Source organism: Toxorhynchites rutilus, chromosome 2 (assembly GCF_029784135.1).
Source record: "Toxorhynchites rutilus septentrionalis strain SRP chromosome 2, ASM2978413v1, whole genome shotgun sequence".
NCBI lineage: Eukaryota > Metazoa > Arthropoda > Insecta > Diptera > Culicidae > Toxorhynchites > Toxorhynchites rutilus.
Genome location: NC_073745.1, coordinates 10,337,536 through 10,359,531, shown reverse-complemented (window position 1 = coordinate 10,359,531; position 21,996 = coordinate 10,337,536).

Genomic DNA, 21,996 nt, shown 5'->3' with positions numbered 1-21,996 from the left:
ACTCAAAAGGGGGGCTGCCATACAAATGAAACACAAATTTCTGCATTACTCGAGAATTAATCAAGTAAATGGGCGGGACGAAGTTTGCCGGGTTAGCTAGTTCAAAATAAACTTTTTGAATTCAAAGTCAGTATATCTTTATATGACACTTGCTCGTCAGATCCAAAGTGAAATCAACTTTAGTGGTGAAACTATAGTAAATATAACAGTTCGGCTGAAAAGTTTATAAGGCAGCACAGTGAAACTTTCTTTTTTTTTTAAATTCAATTTTATTATTCAACATAATTGCCTTCGAGGGCGATACAGCGATTATTGCGATCTTGAACTTGATGCCATTTTCATAGCACTCTCTCGGTTTTTCCTCAAAATAGGCCTCAGTTTCGGTAATCACATCATCATCGGTCTTAAATTTCTTGCCAGCGAGCATTCATTTCAGGTCTGCGAACAGGAAATAGTCGCTGGGGGCCAGCTCTGGAGAATACGCTGGATGCGGAAGCAATTCGAAGCCCAATTCATGCAATTTTGCCATCGTTTTCATTGATTTGTGATTTTTCCTTTTTTTTTGCACAATAACAAAAGTTGCTTCACTCTCAATGCTCAATCGACCGATTGCTGTCAAATTTTGACACGTATCCATTGAAAGATGGTGCTTTGTGATAGTCAAGTAGATTTTTGCAAGAGATGCCATCTGGACTTCAACCTTATGAACTTTTCAGCCGAACTGTTAGTAAACCTGTTCATACTTTGGCGTCGAGCAACGCAACGAGTTTAAGATTTGAATTTTGCCACTCAACTTCTCGAAGAACGTGAATGTCATCGAAAAATAAGAATAGGAAAAATAAGGAAAATAAGCGTTATGGATGGAAGATATTTAAAAATTGATTTTGAGTTTTGGAATCATTCTAGGTTCTATTATTGACTTCCAGAAATTCAGGCTTCCTTTTCACTGTCAGAGGGAAAAACACACACATCAAGTTCGAAATATACCATCATTACATCAATCGCCCCTATTACACCCACGAGTTGATTGTCCTCCTGATTGCTCGGACCATGGAAGGACAACTCATTTCAATTGCTCCTGGCCCTACTCTGGCGCAACTCTTCATCTTCCCATTTAGCCACACAAGAAAATTTTCAATTTAAAATGAACAAATTCGATCAGAAGAAGGAAAATGGGAAAAATTTGAATAATTCCCAAAGCGGAGAAGTTTTCCTAGCCTTTGTGCGAACAAATGGAGGAACACAAAAAAAAGCGTCGGCAAATCACTTGGTAATTTAGTTATGAATGTAAATATGAGTGAATGCGAAAAAAGGACGTCGATCACTAGTCATCCAGCCAAGTCTGTGTTTGGCGAAGCGGGGACATGTGTGGGAGTTTGTATATGTGTGTGTGTACGTCACTGAGATGACGGAAGAGCACGTCTGTCGAATTGTAAGAGTTGCTGTTTCGCAATCAGGCGCTGAGCAATTCTTTTTTTTTTGTTCTTCCTTCACGAACAGATAAAAAAGAAACTCAATTCTAGTGGAACCAACTACGAACATGTCGAACCAGGAGAACGTGCCAAATTGGTGTGGAAAACGCACGTGCGTGACTTGGCCGTGATATATAGCCACGAAATGGGTGGGAGGAGGAGAGAGGATTGGAGTTGAAGGAGTCGTAAAACAATCCAAGGCAATTTGTGTTTTGCTCGATTTCATCTTGTGGACACAGAGACAGGGGAAATGTTTGACAGATTCGGTGCGTTGTTTCTCTATTCCGCTTGGTGCTTGTTTGATGATCGATGCGATGAAGGCCAATAAAAATGAAAAGTGGGCGGTAAAATTGTATAGAGAAAATTTATTTTCCTAGCAGATTTGTTGTATAACAAAATGACGAACGAACGTAACGAATCGGAAGGTGGAGAAGCATTATGCACTGTTCAAATAAGCGAGAGGGAGGAAGGCGCAATCTTGTTTGCCGACAACGTGCAATCAAGGAAATATCGATCGCACACAGATAAACATTTACCGCATACACGCACATAAACACACACTCACCATACTGGTATTCACGATCATTTCGCATGCATAGCTGAAATCATGGTATTCTAAGCGCAATTACCAAAATCACAAACACCCAATAGAGAATGGCCCACTTCTCATTTGCACTCATTAATCATTTTGATGGCAGGCAAAACTCTCATTAGTCCCACAAAAAGCAGCGATTGCTCCCCCATCCCCCTGACATAAACATAAAACATCCCGCCTACGGTTACAGTTTTCTAATTTCGTCCTGACAACAGAATTTCAAATTGATTACTGCTTGAATCCTCCACTCCTGGTGTGACAATTTCGATGAAATTTTTTCTACTTGTTGTTGCTTCTGCCCACTTCTCGCTGATGTCATCAAACCGTGAGGAGAGAAGTTAATTCCCCTGCAACGGCAAAACAGTCGAGGCAATCTTCCCGAACAAGCGCACACGCCCGAGGATAAACACAAACGAAGCAATTCATTAAAATAAAAATTACTTCTCGCCTCAGTTATTATCACAACCATTTTGACGAAAATCTTTTTCCCATCCGCGCGACCAACCCAAGCGGTCGCAGAGGAGATGCTGAATCATTGCCTCAGAAAACTCATGCTGCCCGGGGGAGTGGTGAAGTTTTTTTTTATCATTCCTATCTTCCGCCACCGGTGGTGATTATTCAGCATAAAAGCTCATTAGTTTCGCACGCTGTGTATGTGAGTGAAGCATCAGCAGAAGCAGGCAAATGAGCCAACTCCTTGGGGACGAGAGAGCGAAAGGCATGAAGATTCCCGCTCGATGCTCAAGATGAGTGCAGTTTGGGGACAGCGCTTTATCATGTCCGGGCTTGTTGCCTGGAACGGAGGTACGCGTAGACTAAATCCGAGCTAATGACACTCATTTCGCGCGAGACAACTTAGGATACTTGGGGAACGATGATGAGGTAGTTGTGTTATGTTCCGCCGAGCGGAACACTATGAAGCTACTGGATTTATCTGGAGGATCGGAGCTTTCATGAATTACTCGGTTTATGTTTTTTTGAGTTTGAGTTGTGAGATTATTGACAGACGGTAATTATTTTCGGCAACTATTTAGAACATATTTTATTCAATCCGCCACTGGCGATGTTGAACAATATTCAAATATATCTCTAACCAGTGGCGTAGTGTAGGGGGAGGGCGGGCCGCCCCGGGTGACAACTTCAAAGGGGGGGATACCCGCTAGCATGATATAGTATATTAAAAAATGTGATTGGCGATATTATTTAGTGAATAACTGGGTTTGTAGACTAAAATTGGGCGATCTTGGATCGATATTTTGAAAACCGATCTTTCCCTCTCCGATTTCCGATTTTTGGATCGTTTCTTTGTACTCCAAAAAATCGTGAAAATCGATATTTTCTTTTCGATTCAGTGAACATTGATACGATTTTCACCAAAAACCACCTGACAATTTTCATAAACATTGGATCTCTAGAAAGGTTTTCAAATAAGTGTTCGTAAATTTAGGAGAAGCAGTTTTATAAGTTTGAACATTACAAAACAAGTGGTTACACGTTATATTTACACTAACACATTTACTAGGCTGACAGTGAACATTGTGTCGAAATTGGTTTGTGACATCAAGTTCAACTGAAGCGTTCTTTTCTGGAACTGGGACTGCTACCAAGATGCCGACTAAATGCCAGATTTTTTTGGGATTATTGATTCATTTCATGCCGGTACCAGATGAATCCTCTGGAAAACGCAATTTCTCTGTGCTTTCTAGTTTTTTTTGCGACCTTCATGCTGCGAATCAGAATCAAATTTGAATAGAAATTTAAATGTTTATTCCATGTATGAACAAAGGCAACACTTATATAGAATTAATAAATAAATTGGAAAAAAGGCATTCGATTTTTCAAAGATCAACTCATTCCTGAGATACGCTTCTGAGCTACACAGGTAAGATGGTAAAAAGGTTGTCGTGAATTCAATAAAGTGTTCATTATAATGTTGAGCACCCAATTTATGCGAAATTGCGAACTGCGATGGGTTGATCACAGCTATTGAAGTTTATTTTTGGAATCTTGCCAAGAACTCTAATACTAGATAAACCCTTCCATCAGCAGTTTGTGATTAAAATTCTCAGTCTGTGATTACAATTCTCAGTCTAGCTCAGAACAATTTCAAACAAAAATACAATATCTGGGTAACGTTGAAACCAGATTTAATGCACTTTCTTGTTGCTTTCTTTCTTTTTCTTGTTGCTAAAAGGAGCAGTCTAGTCGAAAGCCATTCAAAAGGCTTGTTTAAATATTCACGAGAACGAATATGCTTCTGGGAGAGAATTCAGATTATGACAAGCAAACTAGACGAAAGACCTTCCGGACCCGGGCTAACAATTAAAAAATAATATAAATATCTATATACAGCCATTCCATGTCAAATCGAAATAGTGTTTCTCAGACTTTTGTGGGAAGTGGAAATTTTGTTATTTGTCGCAAACCATTAGACCCGTATTTTTAATTGTTTTTGTTAGGGTGACCATTTCCAAGTGAAAAAATTTGATTTTTCGGATCACCCTAAAGATTAATATTAATTGTACAGGGAAACTTCGATATAACGTACTCTCGTTATAACGTACCTTCGATATAACGTCACTCGATATAACGTACATTTTACCTCGATATAAGGTACACATTTCCAAAGTGCAAAGGAAATTTTTTTTCAATATTTTTTTTTTCTGATAGAACAATGAATTATCTGTACTGTGATGCTAAAACAAGTTTTGTACCTTCAATCAATCCCGAAATACAGCTGGTTTTGTGATTCCGGATTCTAAATGAATCAAGTTTTAATCAACAGTACGAAGGGGAACATCATGAGAAAGGCTGGCTTCGTCTTCTGATTGAAGTTAGTCATTAACTTTACTAAAACAGCAACACAATAATGTATTATAGACTACGTTTGTGAGTACTTCATTATGCTTCGATATAACGTACAATTCGATACAACGTACAATTTTGAAAGTGAAATGCCAAAGGCGCTATATATTTTTATATTTTTTTCTGGAAAGCTGAGGTTTTTTCACATAATATATTCAAAAACCAGAGAGGTGTTATTTTTCGTTTTTAAGTAATGATTTTTCAAAGTAAACATGTTTTCAGTTTTCGTTCAATATTTCTATGCGACTAGACTTGATGTGTGTGACCATAATACAATTAATTGACAGGTTCGTAATTTTTTAAAAAAGGCTAGCTAGTAGGCTTAGTAATTCAAAAGTAATAAATTTTTGAAAAAAGTCGTTCTTGGGAAAATAGGGAAAAAATGATTTTTCGGACCATCGGTTAATTTGAAAAATCATAACTCAAAAACGAAAAAAATGCTTTTCTGGTTTCGACATATGTAAACATATGTATATAAAACAATGCGGCGCCCGTGGTCCCGAAACGATGTAAGCTTTAAAAAACTTATATAGTCCATAATTACGAAAACAAAATCCTTTTTTATTCAGAGTGTAATATTTTTCGAAACAAGGCTAGCTCATTGGCTTTAATTTGATTTGTCGAACATCTGAATCGGTCCAGTAGATCAAAAGTTATGATTTTTTGTAGTGGATAAATGGGGAAAAAAGGTTTTTCGGACCATCGGCTAACATTGAAAAATCATAACTCAAACACGAAAAAAACGCCTCTGTGATTTCGACATATGTTATGTGAAAAATCCTTAGCCAGAAAATCCATCCAGAAAAATCCAAATCCAGAAAAAATATAAAAAAATATAGCGCCTTTGGTCCCGAGACTATGAAAACAATAAAAAACGAATACAATCAATAATTAAGAGCAGGATTCAAATTTTCTGCAAAGTTGTAAAAAAGACCAGGTGATTGGCTTTAATTATGTCTATCATCTGAATCGGTATAGTAATTCAAAAGTTATGAATTTTTCAAAAAAGTCATTTTTGGGAAAAAGAGGAAAAGGTTGATTTTTCGGACAACTTAAAAATGGAAATGGTCACCCCAATGTAAAAAAATAAAAAAAAAATACGGGTCTAATGTTTTGCGATAAGTAACAAAACTACCAATTTTTACGAAAATCTGAGAACCACTATATCGGTTTAGCATGGAATGGCTCTATATATAAAAAAGGATTTCTGTCTGTCTGTCTGTCTGGTTCATATGGTCGCGGAAACTACTGAATCGATCGACATGAAAACTGGTATGTAGGGGTTTTTGGGGCCGCGGAAGGTTTTCAGTAGGGTAGGTAGTAGTGCTCCCGTGGCCGAGTGGTTAGCGTCAAACCTAACATGCCGGGGGTTCGGGTTCGATTCCCGTTCTGGTCGGGGAAATTTTTCTTCAAAGAAATTTCCTCTGACTTGCACTGTGGTCACGCGTATTCTAGAGCTTGCCACTCAGAATGCATTCAAGGCGTGTTATTTGGCATAGAAATCTCAACTAAGTACTAATGAAAATGACGCAAGTAATGCTACGTTGAGACGGCGGAGTTCCTCTAGGAACGTTAGTGCCATATAAGAAGAAGAAGAAGGTTTTCATGATATTTTGAGACCCCTCCCCCCTCTATAAGGGGGGGCTGCTATACAAATGAAACACAAATTTCTGCATTACTCGAGAATTAATCAAGCGAAACAAAACCAAATTTGGCATGTGGAGGTTTAAGGGTGCAATGAATGTTTTCATGATGGTTAGATACTCCTCCCTTCTCTCTAAGGGGGTGCTGCCATACAAATGAAAAACAAATTTCTGCATAACTCGGAAACTGATCAAGCAAATGGAGCCAAATTTGACATATGAAGATTTTAGTGGGCAAGAAACGTTTCTATGGTGAATAGACACTCCTCTCTCCTCTCTATGGGGATAAGAGGGGAGGGGTCCATCTTTATTCTATCATGTTTTCTGTATCAAACATTTATTCCATGTTACGGAGAAACATGTTATTTGCAAGTGGTTGAAAAATCTTGAACGAGAATTGTGTCTGAAAATAATCTGATATTATAATGATGAGTTTTGGTAGAAATACTAGGAATTTCATAGTGAAAGGTAAATTCAACGGGGTCGATTGAAGATCAATCAATGAACAGTTCTGCGATTGGACTTACGCTTAGTAAGAAAAGGTGAATATTGGAAGGTATTGATAACATAAAACAAATTTTGGGCGGGACGAAGTTTACCGGGTCAGCTAGTAATTAAAAAATATAAATAATAAATAAGTAGCCGAAATATTTGAAGCAATTCATGCTCGACACATATTTACAGCATCTGACAGTGAACTGAAAGTACGTCTCTCAAACTGAAAAAAAAATAACTGGACGATACCAATCGTTGAACTTCATTGGATGTGTTACAGTTCATCGTGAAATGAGACTTCTATGAAACGATTCCAAGTCTCGAAGTGAGCTTGGAAACTGGAACGCGCAAAAATTAGTCGACTTCAAATTGGTGTACAGTGATACAAACTCTTAGTCGTACTCCACCATGCAGATCTCCTTTCCCTTCGTTTGGAAGTCGAAAACAAGTTTTCGGAACATTCTATTTAGATGAAGTCATAATGTCATATGAAAGTCAGAAGGTTTGCTGTTTGTTTTCAGAATTATGATTTTTATTTCTCTAAGAATTTCGAATGTATTTGCGAATGTATGAAAATTGACTCAAACTCATAATCGTACTCTATTTGAAATTTCAACTCGATTCATAAGGCGCAGATCAATTTCAGGATTCCATCATTAGTATGGTATCCCTTGTTCATTGCAACTATCTTTACCTGTCTTTAGCCGTTATATACGAGTTTTTTTTTGTGTGTTCGGAAGGAATATTCATCCATTTTTTGATCAAGTGGTTTTTAAAATCGTTATTTTTAGAAATTTGATGATTTGATAGTGTATTGGATCAGAATGTATACTTGAGCATCTTAAAGAAAAACATGTAGCAAAGTGTGAATAAAATGAGATTGAATCGAGGATTCAAGTTTTACCAAGAAAATGATCCTAAGCAAAAGTCACATATAGTTCGCACATGATTACATTATGATTGCTCAAAAGTTATTGATACTTCTCCCCAATCTCCCAGCAACAGTCCCAGTTAAAAAATATGGAAGTTATCTGTATTTCCAATGTTTTTATTGAAATTAAAACAGACCGAAAAGTGTTAGAGCTGATTATGAAATCGAAAAACCGTTACGAAATTGTGTGTAATTAACTTTTTTTTCTCACGATCTAGTTCTCATTGATTTTCTCTAATTATAAAATGTAATACCATCTGTTCAAATTGGTCATTAAAGCACAACGTAAAGCACAACGTAAGCACGGTTTTTTAATCGTTCTCTGAAAGTGGAATATTCTCGAATTTTCCTTAACAATTTTCCCACCAAGTTTTGTTGCGCAGAAAACTCGCGTACAGTTTGGTTTAGTGTTTAAGCTGTTTCTTAGTGGAAAAGAACAGTTTTAGTGCAATTCCCGTCTGGTCGATTTTTCGTGAAGAAAATCACCATTTTCGCTGCATCCGGTTCGAAGAAAAGGATTTCGAATCGCGTAACCCGAAGTTACCAGATAAACCCCGTCTACTTGTCGAAGTAAGTCCCCCGTCCCCATCAAAAAGTAAATTTTTTTTTTCGATGCGGGTAATATGGACAGGTTTGTAATATATGAAGCGTAGAGGCTTATCGATCGCGAGAGGAATAATTTTATTCAACCAAGGTCTGCACTCATCTCGAATGTCCGTTGAATGATGAAAAAATCGAATAACTCCATCTAGAAGTGATATCGTCCTTTTCAGCAGTATAAACGAACAGACCCTCAACTATTTTGCTTTTGGTTCTGTTCAGCTTCGAAACACTCCACATTTGGCGATTTGATTCCATTTATAGGCGCAGGGCATTCCTTAGGAACAGATTAAACAGACTTTTCACAGTCCATCCGCTTTACCCCACCAGTACAATTATTTCAATAATTTGAATTTTCCACTCAAAACTGAATTTACTTTTCCGCTTCTCGGTTAACTTACAAACCGAAATATAATCATCAGCGAATTGAATTTTGATATTAAACCACTCAAAATGTTTAATATCGAAGCAGCTAAAATTACATCCACACGCGGAATCTTGTATGATTTTCGGTTTTTGTTTCCCTTTTCCACTTTTGATCAGTATTCATTGCCATAGGGTTAAATATTGTAGAATAACATGTAGAAGGTTTTCTCATTAACAGAAATCTGAAATTCAAAATGTAACTATACAAGTCAACCACCTGTCCACATTACCCCCACTGTACGTATTACCCGCGGTTCCCCTATTTGGTGGTTGAGTGTATATACAATGGTTGCTATGATGATTTTTCACCGTTTGCTCTCCAGTTTTCAAAATAACGTCCAAGCAAACAGAGCAGCGTGTCAAAATTTTACTCGCGCAGCAAGAGAATTTGACGTTCTCGCATGCCAAGCTGGCCAAATTGCTGGATGTGACCAAATCGACCGTGACAAATGTTTTGAAACTATTCAGGGAGGTTCTGTCGACCGCCAGGAAGCCTGGCAGCGGCGGCAATCGTAAACCGGACATGGCAGCGACGACGAAGAAGGTGACGGCGAAATATAAGCGGAATCTTAACCCCTCCATCCGGGACGTCCCTGGTAAGCTCAATGTCTCCAATACTACTGTGCAGCGGGCTAACAAATGAGCCGGATTGACAAAGTTTAAGGTGGCGAACCAAGATTACAAACAAAACACGGTGACAAAGCAGCGGTCCCGAAAGCTGTATATGAATCTGCTTGAACTGTGTCGTCATGGACGACGAAACTTATGTGAAGGTGGATATCCAGCAGCTTCCGAGACAGGAGTTTTATACCAAATCAGGGAAAAAGGAAGCTGACCGGTATTGAGCCTTGGTCAAACGGAATCTCAAAAAACTAGTTAATCCATGGAAAACAAGCAGCAGTTTCAATATAACTGTCGTCCGGCGACGGATTAGCTCGATGAGATCACTGTGCATAATTTAATCGAAGGGAATATTGTAATAAACTAGTTTTTTGATTCAGTATATTTAACTATTGATTAAAAAACCAAAAAAGGATGATAACAAATCATGGTTGAAGGGGTGACATCCATAGCACCCTCTCCGGGTGTCACCCGGTCACGCTACGCCACTGCACACGGGATCTATGGAATCTAGCTAATTGATGATGATTGCTTCTGTGGTGATAGGAATATGTTCCCGAACACGGACGCAAAATCAAGGCACCTAGATTCAAAAAATCTATGTATAAGCATTATAAAACACACGAAGGACTTGCAAATGTAAATGTAGTATTTGTAGTAAAGAAATGAGTATTTTTTCATGCTAAATTTCTACAACGAATATTTTCGATTGTACAGATCTTTGGAAAAAAAATGTACAGATGAGAAATATTCTTAATCCCTTTGGTACAGATAAGAATGTGGCAACACTGGTCATGAGGGAATGTTCGCTTGTAAATGCGCTCGAATTGAGGAAGATTTGCGCATTCGGTTCCCGTGATGCAATTGTATCCAAGAGCATCAGTTTCTATTCTGCTTTCGCGTGAAGTGGTCATGAAATCTCTAGTGTGTTATTCTCACGAGAACAGAATAGAATAATGAGTCAAACTTCATCAGTTGCTTTTGCAATACCATGCAAACCCAACTGTGTTCTACTCATTTGATACTCAAGTCACGATCTTCTTCATGTTTCCCATCACTCGTATTCAATTGAATATATCGTGTTTAACTTCATCCAATTCACAGCAATGCCTGCACTTTCATGCTCCTATTTTTAGCATTCGTTGAGAATTTTTGACGTAGAACTACGTCTTTTAGGAAGGGTGCCAAATCAGAAAACGGGTCACGTTTTTATGAAATAAAGTTAACGTTAACGTTAACGAAAACTGGAAGAACTTCTTTTTTCCCATAAAGTCTGCTTCATTTAATATTGGAACACAAACAATTGCGTGTAGTTCAGTCATTTATTAACGAATTCATAATTTGTTTTTCATACAAATGTAGCATTTTCTTTACTCTTTCATAAAAAAAAATTTAAAAAAATATTCATTGCTGTTTCGAAGAAATTCTCGTACTTTTCCCGTAATACGGCACATTAGGCGGCGCACACCGTTTTGGCGATTTGATTCCACCAGTTCTTCATTTGAGTCATGTTCCTAACAAGTTTTCCCTTTGCCTTAAGCCTCCGCTTCGTGATTGCCCAGTATTTCTCTATCGGCCGGAACTGGGGGCAGTTTGGAGGGTTGAGGTCCTTCGGTATTACGCTGACCCCGTTCGTTGCGTACCATTCCATAACCGTTTTGCTGTAATGGCAGCTTGCGAGGTCCGGCCAAAACATTACTGGACGGTCGTGGGCACGAATAAACGGCAGAATCCGTTTCTGTAGGCACTCTTTTTTGTAGACTTCTGATGTCATTGTCTTGTCAGTGAGAAAGACTTTGGTTTTCTGTCCACAACTGCATATCCCCTGCCAAATCATGTACTTGCGGGCGAATTTATCCGCAAACACGAACTTAAATTTTGCAGGTACATCCCCCCGAGCCGTCGCCAAATAAAATTTTTGACCTGGGATTTGCCCAAAGTCCGCCTTCACGTAGGTCTCATCGTCCATCAGAATACATCCGTCGAACTTGGTCAGCACTTGGTCGTACAGCTTTCGAGCACGGATTCTGGCCACATTGTTCTGCTTCAGCGTCCGATTTGGCTGTTTGCTGGCTCGGAATGACCTTATTCCTTCCCGGAGACGAATTCGTCGCACCGTACTGTGAGCGGCCTGGAACTTATTGGCCAAATCGCGGTCTGAAAGATTGGGATTCCTCTTGACGGCCTTGATGACTTTCCCACGCAGTTTCCGGTCGACAGTTCCACTCCGACGCTTCGAATGCGGCTTCCGAGCCGTCGTCAATGTTTCCTTGTACTGCTTGATAACACGCCATACGGTATTTCTGGGCATTTTAAGCTGTTTAGCTAGCTTAGATGCCGACAACAATGGATTTTCAAGAAAACTGTGCACAATTTTATCTCTCCGTTCGGCTTCCATGGCGATTGTTTACAAAATGCTATCGTTTGGTGTTATGACATAAATGCATGGTGAAAGGTAATGAATTTCCCGACACGTGGGTGAAAAAAGTTTCCAAATCCGTCCACTAGGAGCGCCACAATGAGCAAAAGATTTTGTTCCAATATTAAATGAAGCAGACTTTACATTTGTTCTACCGATTTGTGTGCTAACCCTACCCGTATTTCGAATGCTTATAACTCGAGCATTTCTTAATAGATCGGAAAGACGTTGGAATCAATTGATAGGAATTATTTCTACGAGTCTATCACAATAAAAAAAATATTATTTTTCATGAGATGAACAATTGAATAACTGTAAAATGTCAAGCGTTATTTAAACGCCCTAACTGTCAAGTTTTGATTGGCCCGATTTACAGTTTCCCCAACACAGATTTCAAAATAGATGTACCTGTGGAAATCCGCTTTGCAAATATACATTTATGTTCCCACCGGGCTGTGTTTCCCTGACACGGACTTAAAAATCAATGTGCCTGGGGTAATCCGCTTTGCAAATACATACAAGTCGGGGGTATTTTTTGGTGTTGAGTACTTTTGTACTCGCTTGTCGTTGTGCAGACCGGAATATGTTTCCCCAAAACGTACTTTTAAATTGAGACGCCTAGGAAAATCGTCATTTCAGACAATAGTGAATGAACTTTTGCGGTTCGAGAACTACGTAAACATGAGATGTGCAATATTTTCAGAGGGAAATGTAAAATACAATGATCGTTTGACAATTCTTCCGTTTGCATAGTTTGGTAGTCCAAGGCATCATATCAAACGTAAGAAAGGACGTTCATCAAATTTAATTGTAACGAAAAACATAATCTATTACAAAAACTTCGATGCATTCTAAAATAATATTCGAAGTGGTAAACAAGTAGATTGCAAAATTTAATTGCGTAGTCCTACGTCGAAAATATGCGGTCGTGTCCTAGATACAACCCCTTACAATTTTTTTTCTATCATTTAACGCTTTGCTTTTTATTTGGTAATAATTACTTACAGCTTCCGAAATCGGAGGTGATCACACGACAAACTTTTTGCCAAAAATTGTTGCTTTTGTAAGTGATTTTGTGGCGTGGGTTCCGAGAATCCTGAGGAAGATTGAAGATGAAGGGACACTATCTGTTTAATTGTTTCACACCTCAAACGCATATTATATGTACTTGTGAACATACAATAAAGAATTGAATCAAAAAACAAGTTTTCTACCAAACGTGTTTTCATTTAGTCCCACTCCTTACGACTCACACGTAAAATACAGCACACAGAGCTATGCTTTACAGTTTTATAGTTTATCATTTTTCGCCGTTTGGTATTGTTACGAAATCGCATGAATGTCATATATTTATGTCATATACTGCATTGATACGCAATATGTTTTCTCAAATACACAATTCATCTTTCCATACCTGGTCAAGGTACCAGGGGCGACATTGCGCATTTCGAAACGAGTGATTTTTGTTCGTTTCCACCATTTTGAGCTTTGTTTACGAACCCAACAATTTTACATTTCTCTACGAGACAAATTTTGCTCTAAATCTAGCACACCGAAAATATGAACTTGAAAAATATACATAATACTAAAACCCTTTCGATATGAATTCGAATTTTCTTGAAACGAGTTACTCGCCAGGTCAAGGTAACACCCCAGGTCAAGGCAAGAGATTAAGATCACAGAATAAATTAATTCAATTGCAAAATTCGGTAATAATGCTGTTCGTTTTGTCAAGACTTTTGGTTCATGAATTGTTAGATACATGTTAGGTACTTCTTTTACTAAACGCTTGTCCTAATTGAGTGCATTTTCTTTATTGTAATTGTCAGAAACTAATGCTAATTGTTAGTTTCCTACAAACAAGTATTCATCATTGTTCAAAAAACAAAAGCCATACCGAAATTGCATTCATCCAACATTATCAGCACTGTCTGCAATCAAATACGTTTGACAACGTAATAGCGCTGCTCCAATTGCCTCCACTGCAGACGGCATGCAGGACATTCCACTGCACACACTTACTTACGCCTATCCATCCCATCCAGCTAACCAGGATGACGGTGATGATGTTGACGAGGACGAGGAAAGCCGCTTCAACCCGTCTGAGTGCCCATCAAGTAGGAATGCGAGAATAGCGTGTAAAAACAACCGCCGCTACCAACCATCGATGGGCACGGGAAGTGGAATATGTCTGTATCCTTGTGAATGCAAAAGAGTTTCGGAACTCGTCGGTTGTATGTTACCCCGTACATAAATGTTGCAAGCTGGCCAACATATTTTGCTCCCAGCGCAGCATTCCCCACGTTGCGATCATGTGTGTGTGTTTGTGTATGAGTGTATATGTGTGAGTTTGTGGTGTAATTTGGTGCCTTGATGCGGTCTGTCTGCTGGTGCAAGTTCATGCAGTTGATTCTGGCTGCTCGTTACAATGTCGTCGTAATATGTCATGCCGCTATGTCCCGCCGTGTCAACAGTGGAGTGGTGGCTTCAACAACAGCAGTCGGCCGACTTGTTTGTATTTAGCGGCTTTTGTCCTGCGAAAGTTTCCGTACCTCCGTCCGTCCCTTCGATCAAGGAGCGAAGTGGAACTTTGGGACTCTAATGAATATGTGTAACATGACGTATGGCGCACCCAGTAGTGTGCTGCTGTCAAGTTATGGACAAATCTGCGGAGGAATCGTGTGCAGTAATAGAACCACCCAATCATATGGCAACCCTGATTGACTCCGTCACCAGAAAAGCCAGAAAAAGCACATAAATCACATCATTAATTCTTTCGCTCACGTTCCTCACTTCACTTTTAGCGAATCAAACGTTACGTGCGGCGAATTCCACCACCGGCTGACGTGTTGAAGCGAGAGAACGCGTAGGAAGAGTTTGGATTCAGCAATTTAATGCCACCTTATCGTGCCCGGAAGGGCGTACCTCACAAAGATTCGCAACAGAAATACCAATAGCGGGGGTGGAGGCAAAAAATCCATCGATCAATACAAAGCCTTGAACCGAGCAGTCACGTGGGTGTGCGATTCCGGTGTGCGAAACTGAAATGAAATTACGTGTTACGACATACGTCACACAACCGTGAAAAAGGTGTAAATTGATGCGGATTGGTGCCCTTCCTTCCTCCCTCTCGAAGGTAACAAATCACACATCAATTTGTCACGGAAAGCCAATCGAACGCCAATTTGGGGCTGTCAGATTTTGATTTTTAGGCACGTCCCGCGACGGTGGCACCGAATTTTATCATCGTTTTAGAAACTTAGTTTTGAAAAAAAAATTATAACTGTCAGCTGGCGTCTACACAATTTGCACGCAGTTTGACAGACACCTTAATTCTTTAACAGGTTCCAGCGTGACCTCTTGCGTTCGATCGATTCGTTCGTTCCACTTGGCTGTCGAAGCTATCAAAATGGATAAATTAATTGAAATTTTATTGGGTTGCTTCCTCCTCGAGCGATCGAAACGGGGTAAAAATTGATTCCCTCCGAATTTTGTTTATTTTTTTATCGAACCTTCACTTTGGTCGTTTTTATCCAAGCTAACAGGTGCAGTCTATGCCCCTGAAGAATGAACCTTAAACGTCTATTTTCGATTTCTCGTTTAATAGATCTCTGGTTCAAGGGTAAGTCACGCTACGGAAGTATGTGAAAAATAACCTGCATACCATATAAGTGGCTCGTGGCGTTCCGTCCAATAGGGAATTTTTTGGAATGATAAAGCGGATATCGGCCAAATTGAAAATTGGTGCAACCAGTTAGCGAAAACCGTGACCTAAAGCGGCGTGTGCCGATGAGTAATTTTATAATATTTTTCTCTAAGGATACATGTTGTCATTTCTATTTCAATAAAAATTCGACAATTCATTGAATTATCAAACATTTTAATCAGTTCCACTTCTAAGACACCAATTCATAAAATTTTAACTAGATTCAAGATCGGGCACACACGAATGAAGCTTTCAAAAATGTAGAAGAATTGCTCAAGTTATCTGTGAAACTTCTGATATTCACTGCACGGGTTCCTCAATGCTGTTTGTATAATCCTACAGTGAAATCACCCGATACAGAGAGGAAATATTAAGCGTGGCTTACCTATTCCACCGTTGTCTGCTGAAGAAGGAAATGAAGTGGAAATGTATGCTACTACTGCTGCTATGATATAACACCAACATCACTGTTATACTGTCAGCTGCGAGGGGTAGGGTATTGTGCATTTGATCTTTCTCCACGCACCTCACATTATCTATATTGGGGAAAACGGTTGTCTGTACAATACATGCTCGCTGGATGTCAAGAGTATTTGCCCTTTCCCGTACAACATCGAGTCTCACTCGTAGTGTCATTGCGTAACATAGGGCGCTAGAACGCTCAGCAGAGTAGTGAAATCAATTGATGTGTGACGTATTAAATAATACGGGAAGGGGTTATATCAGAAACCAGTTAGGATAAAAATAAACTTGAAACTAAACTAAAAACTAAAAAAAATAATATTTTGACTAGATTAGATAAGAAAAAATATAAAAATCTCCTATTTTTCAAAAATTTTAAACAAAACTTGAATGTAAGACATTTTCAGAGAGATGAAAAATGAGCGGTCAAGCCAGATTTCAGAGAATGGTTCCATCGGCCACAACTATTTTTAAACCGAATAAAAAGTGCAATCGCACACTCAGTACTCATATAAGAATGTACAGATTGAATCGTTTGAAACGTAGGTGCATACACTCGAGTATTTCTGATCGAAATTTGACGCTTTATTTAACATACTTAAAATTATCCAATTTTAGTCAAATATGCGCCGTTTTGTTCGCAAACTTGTTGCCATTTAGAAGGCAATTTCATTATGCCACCCCTCCCCCCTTATAAAATCCCCCCTTCTTATTTGCAAAAAACTCAGACAGCCAGTTTTTGCAAGCCACTTTTGAAGCCAACTTAGTATCACCAAGAGCGTTTTGCATGGCCCGGAAGAGATGATAATCACTTGGAGCCAGGTCCGGACTACACGGTGGGTGTAATAGGACATCCCATCCGAGCTCCCGTAGCTTCTGGCGGGTCATCAAAGATGTGTGAGGCCGAGCGTTGTCCTGGTGGAAAACAACATTCGTATTGATCATTTCTGGCCGCTTCTGGTCAATCGCCTGCTTCAAACGGTCAAGCTGCTCATAGTAGAAAACCGAGTTGAGGGTCTGGCCATAGTTGAGCAGCTCATAGTGGATGATTCCCTTCCAATCCCACCAAACCTTCCTGGCCGTCAATCCGGGCTTGGCGATGGTTTGGGCCGGCTCACCGCGCTTCAACCATGGCCTTCCAGTACGGGGTGTATCTTCGACAGCCACTACACCAGAACGAAATCGATCAAACCAACGCTGTGCTGTGCGAATATTTACAGTATCGGGTCCATGAACTACACGAATTTTTTCGGCCGCCTTCGTTGCAGTTTTACCTCGCAGGTAGTAAAAACGTAAAATATGGCGAATTTCTTGCTTGGTGGACTCCATCTTTGACGCGCTATAACTTGAGACCGAAAAGGATAATCATCTTTAAATAGCCGTATAGTATGACCCGATGCGATAAGTACAACACAAGATATGTTTACATGTTGCCATATATTGACAATATAGGACATATCTTTTTCCCCAACCCAATATATTTGAGAAGCAAACTGAACCGTAGAAAATTTTTCAATGATTTTTGGAAAGCTGAAACTTAGTTATAAATGAACTTCTGGAAAAAAGAAATACATTTACTATAGTTTCCAGTTTTGGAATATGCATCTCAAAAACGAAAAAATAGCATCTCTAGAAAAATATTTAAAAATATAGCGTCCCCTATCTTTAATCGAGAAAACTATGAAAAACTGACTCAATCAATAATTACAAAAACGAAAATCAATTTGTTTCCCCAAAGTATTTTGACGTAGGATTACGTCTTTCGGGAACATATTGGGGTACAAATTGAAAATCGAAAATCGAGCACATCATGAAAATTGTCCAATTTCAAACGCTTATTGCTCAGCCATTTCATGATGGATTGATGAAATTTTTGCGTCAATCGATTTCGGCACTTCATAACAATTTTTTATATCGAAGAAAATAATATATGTCATGAAACTAACTATCGAACAATTGAAAAATCTCAACCCCTATCCTAACGGAAATACCCACTTCTGATTGGTCGAAACTGATGACACATGCGGCGGGTCCCTAACATAGACATCAAAACCAAGCTGCCTGGGGGAAATCGGCATTACAAATACATGAAAGTAGGGGGAGCTTTTGTTCCCACCGAAATATGTTCCCTAACAGAGACATCAAAACCAAGCTGTCTGAGGGAAATCGGCATTACAAATACATGAAAGTAGGGGGAGCTTTTGTTCCCACCGAAATATGTTCCCTAACAGAGACATCAAAACCAAGCTGTCTGAGGGAAATCGGCATTACAAATACATGAAAGTAGGGGGAGCTTTTGTTCCCACCGAAATGTGTTCTCTAACAAAGACATTAAAACCAAATCATTATCAAAGAGTTTAACGATATAATTCTTCAAACATATCCAAAATCAACAGATAGCCTAACGGAATCCTACGTCAACTAAGCGGTCGTGTCTCGGACACAACCCTCCTGTGACTTTTTTTTTCAAAGAAAACTAACTCATAACCTTCAGTTTGATATGTCCATCATCGGATTTGGTCTAGTAGTTCAGAAGCTATGGATTTTTGTAATGGAAAAAGGTAAAAAAATTGTTTTTTCGAGCCATCGGTTATCTTTGGAAAATCAATCTTAAAAACGAAAAAAAAGCATCTCTGATATCGAGATATGTTATGTAAAAATCATCAGCTTTCCAGACAATATATAAAAATATAGCCTTTTTTTATCCCATTTATTTATTTATTAGGCTCATTAGCATTTTATCTGTAACAGAGCCGAGTTTTTATCGTGTACATGTACATATGTTAATGTTTCTATAAATTGTAAATTACCTAGTAGTAGTAGTAGCCATTTAGGCGTTAGGTTTTCTGTTCCATTACATTATGGTAAATTACACTTCCATTTAGGCGTAAGGGTATTCTATCTGTTCTTCCATTGTTCAGCAGACAGGACAGCGGAGACAGTTGGTATTGATCATTGTTGGGTTATTTATAGAACAGCAGCCCGATGTTTCTTGCAGAGCAGAGCAGTTGTATGGATGAATCGATCTTATTTCGACCGTGGATCGATCTCCATCGCTGATGATGGTTGCGTGGACGTAGTTATTCTATAATAACACAAAGATGGTCAATTGAGGGCCCTGAGTTTGAACTCACGATCGATCGCTTAGTAAGCGAACGTGTAACCAAGTGGCTACGAAGACCCCCTTAAAATATAGCCTTGAAAACAACAAAAAACAACTACAATCAATAATTACGGAAACAAAATCCATTTTTTTCTGGTCCAATATCTTTTAATAAAAGGTTAGTTCATTGGATTCAATTTGATATGTCGATCATCTAAAACGGTTCAGTGGTTCAAAAGTTCAAAAGTCTAAAATTCGAAAAATCATTTTCGGGAAATATTTGATTTTTCGAACCACCCTAAAATGGAAATGGTCACCATAATAAAAAAAAAAAAACAATACGGGTCTGATGTTTTGTGATAAAGAATAAAATTATCACTTTTCACGACAATCTGAACCACTATATCGGTTTGGCATGGAATGACTGTATATCGCTATCTTGACTTTAAACATAGGAAATTAGGATTGGTTGTGATTTTTTCAAAGAAAACATGAAAAAGTTGTTTGTAAAAATCTTTCGTCCTTGTAAAAATGCCCATCCTTGTAAAAAATTTCCTGGTAAAAATGCACATCTTCCAATATATAAGTGACTTGTTAGAAATTGTGAAGGCCATTCATTTTTTTGAATTAAAAAAACGCTTTTGAGAACAATAAATTCAAATTTTTAAAACATTTTTTTCAGTGCAATTTTTGTTTGGAATTTTGGTATTTTTTCATGAAAATTTAAATAATTTCTTACAGTTCATCATTTGATCAGAATTTTGTAGATATAGGTCGGACTCGAATATCCGGAGTGTTTTATTTTTGATTTTCGGATATTTTGAATAATTTGTATAATAATTCCATATTTAATAGACAATATTAAAAGGGTGCCCTTTTTTCCAAAGCTCCATCAATATGGGTATCAAATGAAAGTGCTGGTAGAGAACAGTAGACAAAAATCGTCATGCCGTGTCAAGCCATTCGGTCATTATTTAGCGGCGGCCAACTTGAATTTTTCAAGATCATGGAATACGCTGTTTTATAAGGACGGTAGAATTGAAGGTATGTTCCAAATTTCAGATCAACCAATGATCAAGAACGGGGTCAAATTTCAATTAATGTGGGACAATCCTACAAACACTCAAACATACATACAAACAGGGCAAGCTGAATGAAACCATTAAAAAGTAATTGTTTATTTGGGAACTGCGGCCATCTTGGATTTAGAATTCTCATGATCTGCTATGTTCTACTAGTCGAGCACTTTCATTTGATACAGATATTGATGAGTTTATGAAAAAAAATCTTTTTTAAACAAGAAGAATCGAATTGAGAATGTTTGTATATGATTGAATCATATGTACGCATTGTTGATTTAAGCAGAAGAACATACCAAAAGCGCGAGTACTACATGTATTAGCAATATGTCACAAATTTCGACACATACCCAGCGTGTGTATTGTCCTCGCGAGGACAAAAATGAATCATGAATAAACCGTCTTCAGCAATTCATCAAACGTAACCTTTATATAGTAGATGAAAGCTGATTGATAAGGCTATCTAAATTTGGTATTGACTTAGGTAGCAAAAAAAATATGTTAGTCTACAAAAGCTTTGGAAAAATAATCGATTTTTTATTCCTTCTCGACAAGACAAAAATAGCAACGCAAAGGTTCTCAAACATGATGCCTGAACCTTTGAAATGATGTACAGTGATACAAACCCGTAATCGTACTCCACCATGCAGATCTCTTTCCCTTCTTTTGAAGGGAAACAAGCTTTGAAGTCGAAAACAAGCTTTCGGAACATTCTATTTAGATGAAGTCATAGTTTCATATGAGAGTTAAAAGGTTTGCTATCTATTTTCAGAATAATGGTTTTTATTCTCTACAAATTGCGAATGTATGCGCTAATATAGGAAAATTTACTCAAACTCATAATCGTACGTTGGTTGAAATATCTACTTGATTTCGAAGGCGTCTGCCAATTTCCAAATTCAATCATTGGTATGGTATCCCTTGTTCATTGCAACTATCTTCATCTGTCTTCAGCCTTATACACGAGTTTTTTTTTGGTATATTCGGAAGGAGTATTTATCATTTCTTTCATCAAGCGATTTAAAAATTGTTATTTTTAGGAATTGTATGGTTTCAGAATTTCCTACACAGATAACACCCTCACTTTTTTTATTGGGATTGATGTCGGAAGATTGTGGAGGAATATTGATAACTTTTGAGTAATTTTAATGTAACCATGTGTGAACTTTATTTGTCTTGAGCTCTGGGTTATTGTCTTGGCAAAACTTGAATCCTCAATTCCATTCCATTTTGTTGACACTTTTCTTCATATTATCCTTCAGGATGTTCATGTAAATATTCTGATCCAATACACCATCGATGAAACCCAAATTGCCCATACATGCACCCTCATAACATTCCTCCACCACCACCATGTTTAAATGTTTCTTTCAGATTTTTTTCAGAAACGTTGCGTTCAATTCATCGTAAGCTTCCTCCATACGAAACGATAACAATCGGGGCCAAAAAAATCCAATTAGGACCCATCTACGGAAATAACATCTTACCAGTAAAACATTGATGAGTTTCATGCTGTTTGGAATAATCAAATTGAAGTTACTGATTTTTTTTTCTGCTGAGAAACAGTTTGTCCCTCTGT